Below are 9085 nucleotides of genomic sequence, written 5' to 3' on the forward strand. Positions count from 1 at the left end.
GGGTTGTGGGTGGGAGGGACGGTATGGGGGGGAAGCCATTGTAACCCATGAGTCGTACTTTGGAAATTTATATTCATTAAATAAAAGATAAAAAAAAAAAAGAGAAGCGAGAGAGAAAGGGGATATTTTAAGGACAGAATGATGGGTAGTTGGAAAAATAATCGAAGTTCAGCATTTCCGTACTTAGTTTTTAATAAAAATTAAGGTTTGTGTGAGTAAAATAAAAAAAAAAAATACGACAGCGGGTAGGGAGCGACTCCGTCTCTACCGCCAGGTTCTCCTGACAGGGCTCCGAGGGGCAGGAAGGTGCCCCACCAATTTGGCCAAGGTACGTGCGATTGTGCAGGGTAGTGAGGAAACTCCGGCAGAATTTTTAGAAAGGCTAATGGAAAGATACAGAATGTATACTCCCTTTGACCCACAGGCCCCTGACCGGCAGGCCGATGTAATCATGTCCTTCATTGGACAATCGGCCCCAGACATCCGCACAAGGCTACAGAGGCTGAAGGGGTTGCAGGGGTATACACTGCAGGACCTAGTTAAAGAGGCAGAAAAGATTTTCAATAAAAAAAAAAAAAAAAAGGAGAAAAGAAAAGAGAGGTTACGCAGAGAACAGGAACGTAGGAAAGACCAGAGAAATAAAAAAAGGAACAAAGACTTAGTTAAAATCCTAGCCACCGCAGTCACAGGACCAGAGCAGACTAAAGGCAGACAAGATAGGGACCTGGGAGACAAACGGAGGCCACGGTTGGACCGAGACCAGTGCGCATACTGCAAAGAAAGAGGACACTGGGCTAAGGATTGCCCGAACAAAGGACAGCCAAGGCGCCAGCGGAGAGCGATGCCCGTCTTGGCGCTGGAAGACGACGACTAGGTAGGTCAGGGCCAGGCGCCTCCCCCTGAGCCCCGGGTAACTCTAAAACTGGGAGGCTGGCCAGTCACCTTCCTGGTCGATACGGGAGCCCAACATTCAGTCCTCACAATGGCCGGAGGCCCCCTTAGTTCCAAGACTTCATGGGTCCAGAGGGCCACTGGAGAAAAACTGTACAAATGGACTACTGAGCATAAAGTCGACCTGGCAACAGGGCGGGTCACGCATTCGTTTCTACTAGTGCTGGACTGCCCATACCCCCTGCTGGGAAGGGATCTGCTCTCAAAGGTTGGGGCCCAGATCCATTTCCAAGACAAGGGAGCCACAGTAGTCGGCCCCGCAGGCCAACCCCTCCATGCGTTGACCCTCCAGCTGGAAGACGAACACAGCCTTCACGAGAGCCCCCTATCAGCTCAGCCCCAAGTAACATCTGAATGGCTTACTAAATTCCCCCAGTCTTGGGCGGAAACGGGAGGAGTAGGGCTGGCTATCAGACAGCCCCCGGTGATAGTAAACCTGAAGCCCATGGCCACTCCCGTATCAATCCGCCAATATCCTATGGCTGCGGAGGCGAAGAGTGAAATTCGACCGCAAAACAGAGACTGATAAAACTGGGCATATTGAGACCTTGTCGGTCACCTTGGAACACCCCTTTGTTACCAGTCAAAAAGCCTGGCTCTAATGATTACAGGCCAGTGCAAGACCTACGGGAAGTAAACCGTAGGGCTGAGGACATTCACCCCACGGTCCCTAACCCATACAACCTGTTGAGCACCCTGCCCCCGACCCGAACTTGGTATACAGTGCTTGACTTGAAAGATGCCTTCTTTTGTCTAAGACTGAGTCCCCAGAGTCAACCTCTCTTTGCCTTCGAGTGGAAAGACCCAGAGACTGGGTCTTCGGGACAACTAACATGGACCAGGCTTCCCCAAGGGTTCAAGAACTCCCCTACGCTGTTTGATGAAGCCCTACACCAGGACTTGGCAGACTTCCGGGTAAGCCACCCAGAGTTGACTCTCCTACAATACGTGGATGACCTATTGTTAGCTGCAGAGACTGAGCAGGGTTGCACGAGAGATACGGAGGCCCTACTCTGTAGGCTGGGAGAGCTAGGATACAGGGCTTCCGCGAAAAAGGCCCAACTTTGCACCCAATGCGTGACCTACCTGGGCTACGTATTGGAGGGGGGTCGGAGGTGGCTGACTGAGGAACAGAAAAAGGCCATAGCGCTCATCCCGCCGCCTAAAAATGCTCGTCACCTCAGGGAGTTCTTGGGCAGCGCCGGTCTCTGCCGCCTCTGGATACCGGGTTTTGCGGAGATGGCAGCATCCCTGTACCCCCTAACCAGGACAAATTCCCCGTTCATCTGGGGAAGGGAACAACAATTAGCTTTTGACAGAATAAAACGGGCCCTCTTGGAGGCCCCTGAATTAAGCCTCCCGGACCCCGCTAAGCCCTTTACCCTCTATGTGGATAAAAAAAAAAGAAAAATGACAAAAGGTGTCTTGACTCAGGATTTGGGGCCCTGGAAAAGACCTGTGGCGTATTTTTCAAAGAAACTGGACAGTGTCGCCTCGGGGTGGCCCCCTTGCCTCTGCATGATTGTGGCTGTGGCCGTCTTGGTGAAAGACTCAGACAAATTGACTTTGGGGCAACCACTTACCATAGTGGCACCCCATGCCATCGAGGCCGTCATCCGCCAACCGCCAGATAGATGGCTCTCGAACGCCAGGGTCACCCACTACCAGGCCATGCTGCTCAACCCTGAATGGGTCCAGTATGGAACTGCTGCCTCGATCAACCCGGCCACCCTGCTTCCTGAGCCGGGGTCTGAATCACAAGTCAACCACGACTGCCACCAAGTGTTAGCCGAAGTGCACGGGACCCGAGAGGACCTGACCGATCTACCCCTGTCAAACGCAGTCACCTGGTATATGGACGGGAGCAGCTTCTTGCACCAAGGTGAGAAAAAGGCAGGGGCGGCAGTGATTAATGGGAAAACTGTCATATGGGCCTCTGCTCTGCCCCCAGGGACTTCGGCACAGAAGGCTGAACTTGTGGCCCTCACCCAAGCACTTTGTGCTGCTGAAAATCGGAGAGTAAATATTTATACAGACAGCCGTTATGCCTTTGCCACTGCGCATATACATGGAGAAATATATCGGAGGAGAGGGTTGCTAACCTGAAGGGGCAAGGACATTAAAAATAAACAGGAGATCCTAGACCTCCTACAAGCCCTCCACCTTCCTAAGAAAGTGAGCATCATCCACTGCCCAGGTCATCAGAAGGGAGATGACGCAGTGGCCAAGGGGAATAGAATGGCGGATGAGGTAGCTAAAACAAGGGCCCTGGACAGCGTCACTCTAGTAACGCAGTCATCTGAAACCTCAAATAACCCTGGGTGGTCATATTCGGAGCAAGATGTGACAGCTATCCAAAGACTGGGAGGCGCGTACAACGACCAGTGTAAGGTCTGGGAGATCCAGGGAAAAACAGTATTGCCGAGAAAGGAAGCCAAGGACCTCATAAAAGACCACCATAGATGGACCCACTTGGGACATAAAAAGTTAAAGGCCCTACTGGACAGAAAGGAACTAACCTATTTCATAATAGGACTGGACTCATTAGCAAAACAAGCGACAGAATCCTGTGTTCCTTGTGCAAAAGTAAATCCAAAGTGTATTAAAGTACCAGAGGGAGCAAGGATGCGAGGGGCACGCCCGGGAACGAACTGGGAGGTGGACTTTACTGAGATTCGTCCCGGTAGGTATGGAATTAAGTATCTCCTAGTATTTGTAGACACTTTCTCCGGCTGGACAGAGGCTTTTCCGGTAAAGAAGGAAACAGCGCAGGTAATGGTCAAGAAAATCTTGGAAGAAATCTTTCCGTGGTTTGGCCTGCCTAAGGTACTGTGATCCGATAATGGGCCGGCCTTTGTCTCCCGGGTAAGTCAGTTGGTGGCCAAGGTACTGGGGATTGATTGGAAATTGCATTGTGCGTACAGACCCCAGAGTTCAGGACAGGTAAAGCGCATAAATAGAACAAAAAAAAAAAAAAAAAAGGGAGACCTTAACCAAATTAATGATGGAGACTGGCGCTAGAGACTGGGTCGAGTTATTACCAATGGCCCTATTCCGGGCCCGCAACACTCCCTCCGCGTTTGGGTTAACTCCGTATAAAATATTGTATGGGGGTCCTCCCCCAATAGCTGACTTGTTGGGGCCTAGCATTGACTCTTATGCCACTCTCCCCAGTCTGCAGACCCGACTGAGAGCTCTGCAGCTGATTCAAAAGCACGTGTGGAAACCTCTAGCGGCAGTGTACCAATCCAAGTGCCCTACAGTGCCACACCCGTTCCAGATTGGAGATTCAGTGTACGTCCGCAGACATCAGTCCAGGACCCTCGAGCCGCATTGGAAGGGACCCTACACGGTGCTGCTGACGACACCCACTGCAGTGAAGGTCGACGGGATTGCCGCCTGGGTTCACGCTTCCCACGTCAAGAAGGCACTGCCAGAGGGAGAAGGCCCTGCGGACGACTCAGCCAGATGGACACTCCAGCGCACTCAAAACCCCCTCAAGATAAGACTTTTAAAAACTGCTTAATGTTTGTAATCATTAGCCTGTCGCCTGTATTGCTTATGACTCACCCTAGTCTCACCCTATCCAGCTCGTCCCTCTCAAACGCCCATACTCCGCAAAAGCTCACCTGGGAAGTGATCTCCCCTTCGGGTAGCGTGGCCTGGTCAACCAACGACACTCGGGTCCCAGGGACATGGTGGCCTTCTCTCCACCCAGACGTATGCCAGATGGTCCTGGGGCTAGATACCTGGGATCTACCCGATCAGGACAGCATCCCTCTGAATCCAACGGGTCCGGTCAGAGACAATCTTCCCTCGGGATGTAGATACCGAAACCGAAGATGCTGATTACTCCAGTTTGTTAGAGATAGGCTGTCCACCGTACAGGCATTAGTCCTCACACAACAGTATCAAGCCCTGGCCACCAGTGACCATATTGAAACCCCTCATTAACGGGCACACAATTTTAGGATTAAAATTAGTTCAAAGAGAAAATGGGGGAATGAAAGAAGCGGCTATGAGCCACCATAAAAGTAGCCTTAATAAAAAAAAAAAAAAAATGGGGCTCCTGAGACAAACAGTTCCAGAGACGGCCTTGGGAAATGGGGAGTAAACCGGTTCACAGAGAAAGCAGTTAGCTACTAACCAGAGATACAGGCAACAGAACATCCTTCTATGTAGATAAGCCCCCTCCCCTGTGCTTGTTCAAGCTTAACAAAGAAACCGTGAGGCACGTAGGGCACGTAGCCACCCCTTTCTGCTCTTCAATGACCCCCTCCCCTTGTCCAAGCTTAGACACGTAGGGCACGTAGCCCCCGTTTCTCCTCCTCCTCGACGACCTCCTCCCCTTGTAGTTACCCAATAAACTTACGCCACCCTATGGTATGTTAATTTTGTGGTTTTGCCCCTTAAAAGCTGTGTGAGATAGCTGCTCGGGGCTCCTCTCGCTTGCTTGCTGCTTGCAGCAGTAGAGGGCCCATTTGCACAAATGAAATAAAATTACCTCCTGTTCTATTGCATCGTCTGGTCTGGAGTCTGTGTTTCTGGGGTCGTCACAAGAGGACACCACTTTTGGGGTCCTACAATGGTGATAGCCAAATTATAAGTAAATGAAAGAACAAGAGAGATATTTAAAAATGTATAATGATGCTCTTTCCCTTTATTTAATATGTGCCAACAATCTATGCCTCCCCTCATTTGAATTTAAAGAAGTATTTTGAATTTTTGGTTTCTAGAAATAATACATCATTTTCCAAATCAAAAGGAAATTTGTTTTTGTTTCATGTTTGTATTTTCTTAAATAATTCTGATTCTCGTGACTCCAGGATCATACCTATAATTCACGTATTTTTAGAAAACCGTAAGTATGAAGAGCAGGCCTAGGAATAACACAGGGAAATTAAACGTGTGAATCTTCCTCCATCACATCCCCCTTCTCACTGACACAGAGGCTCTTTGTGATGGCACTGTGCCCACAATAGGGTGCACCCAAGAACTTCCCCTAATGTAACCAAAATAATCTCCTCTTTTTTATTTACATAATGTGAACAAATTCCATACATACAGATCTAGGAGCATAGTGATGCTTCCCACCCTATCCTCCTTCCTGCCCGTACTCCTATCCCCTCCTCCTTTTCTCATGCTTTCTTTTAACTTTTACAATAACATGCTTTCAGTTTATTTTTTAATCATAAGATTAACCCTGCACTAAGTAAAGAATTCTACAAAAAGTAAGAAAAAATAAAACATTATTCCACAACAGTAGTAATCTCTTAACAAGATCTAAGTGCTGTAAATCATGTCTTAATTCTCATGAAACAAATCGAAGGTGATAGGTTGACTCTATTTCTCAAGTTTAAAGAACAATTTAGTAACCTCTCCAAAGTCACAAAATAAATAATATGATGAAGCATAATTTATTTCCAGATGTTTGATAGGCATTTGGTGTAGCCATTAAGACACCACTTAGGACACCAATATCCCATTTCAAGTGCCGGGGTTCAAGTCCAACTCCACTATTGATCCCAGCTTTCTGCTAACACACGCCATTATAGGCAGCGGGTGACGCTTCAAGTACTTGGGTTCTTGCCACAGGCATGGGAGACCCAGATTGGGTTCCAGGTCCAGGCTTCAGCTTGACCCCGCTCCAGCTTTTGCAGTCATATGGAGAATGAACCAGGCTATGAAATATCTCTCTCTCTCTCTCTCTCTCTCTCTCTCTCACTTTCTATCTCTCTCTCTCTCTATCTCTTTCTCTCTTCCCCCTCTTTCTCTCCCTCTCTCTCAATCTCTCTCTCTCTCCATCTCTCTCTTTCTCTCTCTCTGTGTGTGTCTCTTTCAAGTAAATAAAATAGTTACATAACTTTTAAAATAAATAAACAATCCCAGATATTCCTAACACCAAAGTTCTGTTCTTTAATGCTTATTTTGTTTTTGTAATTTGGGCTACCTTAATTGATTTTCAAAAATAAACAGTACAAGTTCACATTCAAATTTCAAAAGAATATACAGTGGAAAGTCTGCCTACCAACCTGTGTCCAAACAATAACCACTTTCTCCTCTCTGGAAATGTTTAATATTATCAACAATGTGAGTATTCCAGAGGGATCCTATGCTTGTGGGGAAAACTATCAGTTAACTATCATGCCTATCAAAGCACTCACAAACTCAGTAACTCTGAAACATGAGCATTTATTGTGAGAAGTCTGCAGGACATGGTTCTGCTCTGACTTCACAAGGCTGGCCTCAAGTGGGCTCTTGCTCATGCATTTGAATCAGTTACTTCAGCAGGACTGCCTGCAAGAATGACCTTGCTTAACATGCGCGGTGTTTGCCAAGCTCTGAACCAGGCACAGATCTGATCCACCTGCGGTTTGTTCACACAGCGGTGGGAGGGTTCCAAGAAAAAGAGCAGATGAATGCAAGTTCTCTTGAGGCAAGGGCTAAAAACTAATGCACTTTCATATCTGTCCCACTCTGTTGGTCAAACAAGTCTTCAACAAATGGGGAAATAGATTACCTCTTTATGGGAGGAATGACAAAGATTGGAAGAGGAAGAATACATGAAAGTGTTGAGTAATGTTGCCATTACTATAATCAAGATATAAATCCCCAAACTACATGAGATGACATATTTTACAGTGTTATACACCTCCTTTATAATGCATTAGATATTATTGTAGATTACTTACTATTTGTAATTATATTTTATAACTGCTAACAGTCTGTATTTTACCATCCCTCCTTTCATTCTAAGCCTTCAAGAAAGAACATTGCCTGAATCCTTATTTATGAGAGAACATTGAAACAATTTTAGAAAAATGGAATTAGAACACAAGTTTATTCTTGTAAAAATTAGGAGGAGGAAGAGGCATTTGACATAGTGGTTAAATTGCACTTAGATTCCCCATATCCTGTATCAGACTCTGGTTCAAGTCTCAGCTCCACTTCCAATTTAAGTTTCTGTTAATATGGACCTGAGAAGTCAGCAGATAATGGCTCAAGTGCTTGAGTCCTTGTCACGTGGGAGACTCAGAATGAGTTCCAGGCTCCTGGCTTTAGACTCGCCCAGCCCTGTCTAATGTGGGCATCCAGCAGATGGGAGGTATCTATCTATCTATCTATCTGTCATCTATTTGTCTATCATCTATTAACTATCTCAATCTACAGGTTCTTAAAAAACAAAAAAATAAAAATTTTAAAAATATGTATGGTTTACAAAATTTCTGAAATCTATATGTAATTTTTCATAATATGCATTTTCCATTTTTTAAAGATCCTAACATTAGTAAATTAATCATTTTGTACCTCAAATACTGTTTCTATAGAATAGATTTCTAGATGCCGGACAATTTAGCAGAAAGAGTTGATGCATTTGTAATTTTTATAGATATTGAACATTTTTAGTGCTAACTTTGCAGCAATTTATAATCCTCACAGAAATGTGTCAGCATTATTGTTAAACCAGGATTTTAGTGCACAACAATTAATCTCTTTTTGAACCTTGAAAATACGATAGCTAAAAATGAATATTTTAATTTGTTTTAAATAAATAAATGTAGTTGAGTAAACTGTTCCTTTGTTAATTATTGTCCAATACCAAGGGTTGAGTTTGGTGAATTTTTGTAAATAAAATCTATATGATTTTCTCAGCTGCTTGAGAATTCCTGAGTGTGTTCACCCTGATTTTTGATGTGTGTGAGGCTGATTTATATAGTTACCTTGATTATTCCTCATTTTCAACAGCTTACAGTTATCTGTAAGTCTTATTGTACCCTTGCCATTGGAGGTTTATACTTTAATATGAACATTTTTCTACGTAGGTAACCAGAAACAATTAAAATAGAAAAATGAGCCACAAAGTAGTTATACATAGCTGTACATAGGAGCATATGGACATTTATTTAGGTAATCCAAAATTGAAGAAACAGATAATGTAGCTGATGATGAATCCTAATAGTTAAATAAGTCTTAATCAGTAAAATAATAGAAGGAAATCATTCATTCAAACTAAATCATTTGTTGAGTCTCAAAGTGAAGAAAATAGACCTTTAAGAAACATAGATCAAAAGCATATTTTCAACTTAAGTTCAAGTAGTAATGGAACTAGAATCCCAGGTCCAGTGGGGGAGTG

The sequence above is a fragment of the Oryctolagus cuniculus genome, chromosome 13 (genome assembly GCF_051225735.1).
Source record: "Oryctolagus cuniculus isolate XC-2025 breed Fujian yellow rabbit chromosome 13, ASM5122573v1, whole genome shotgun sequence".
Lineage (NCBI taxonomy): Eukaryota > Metazoa > Chordata > Mammalia > Lagomorpha > Leporidae > Oryctolagus > Oryctolagus cuniculus.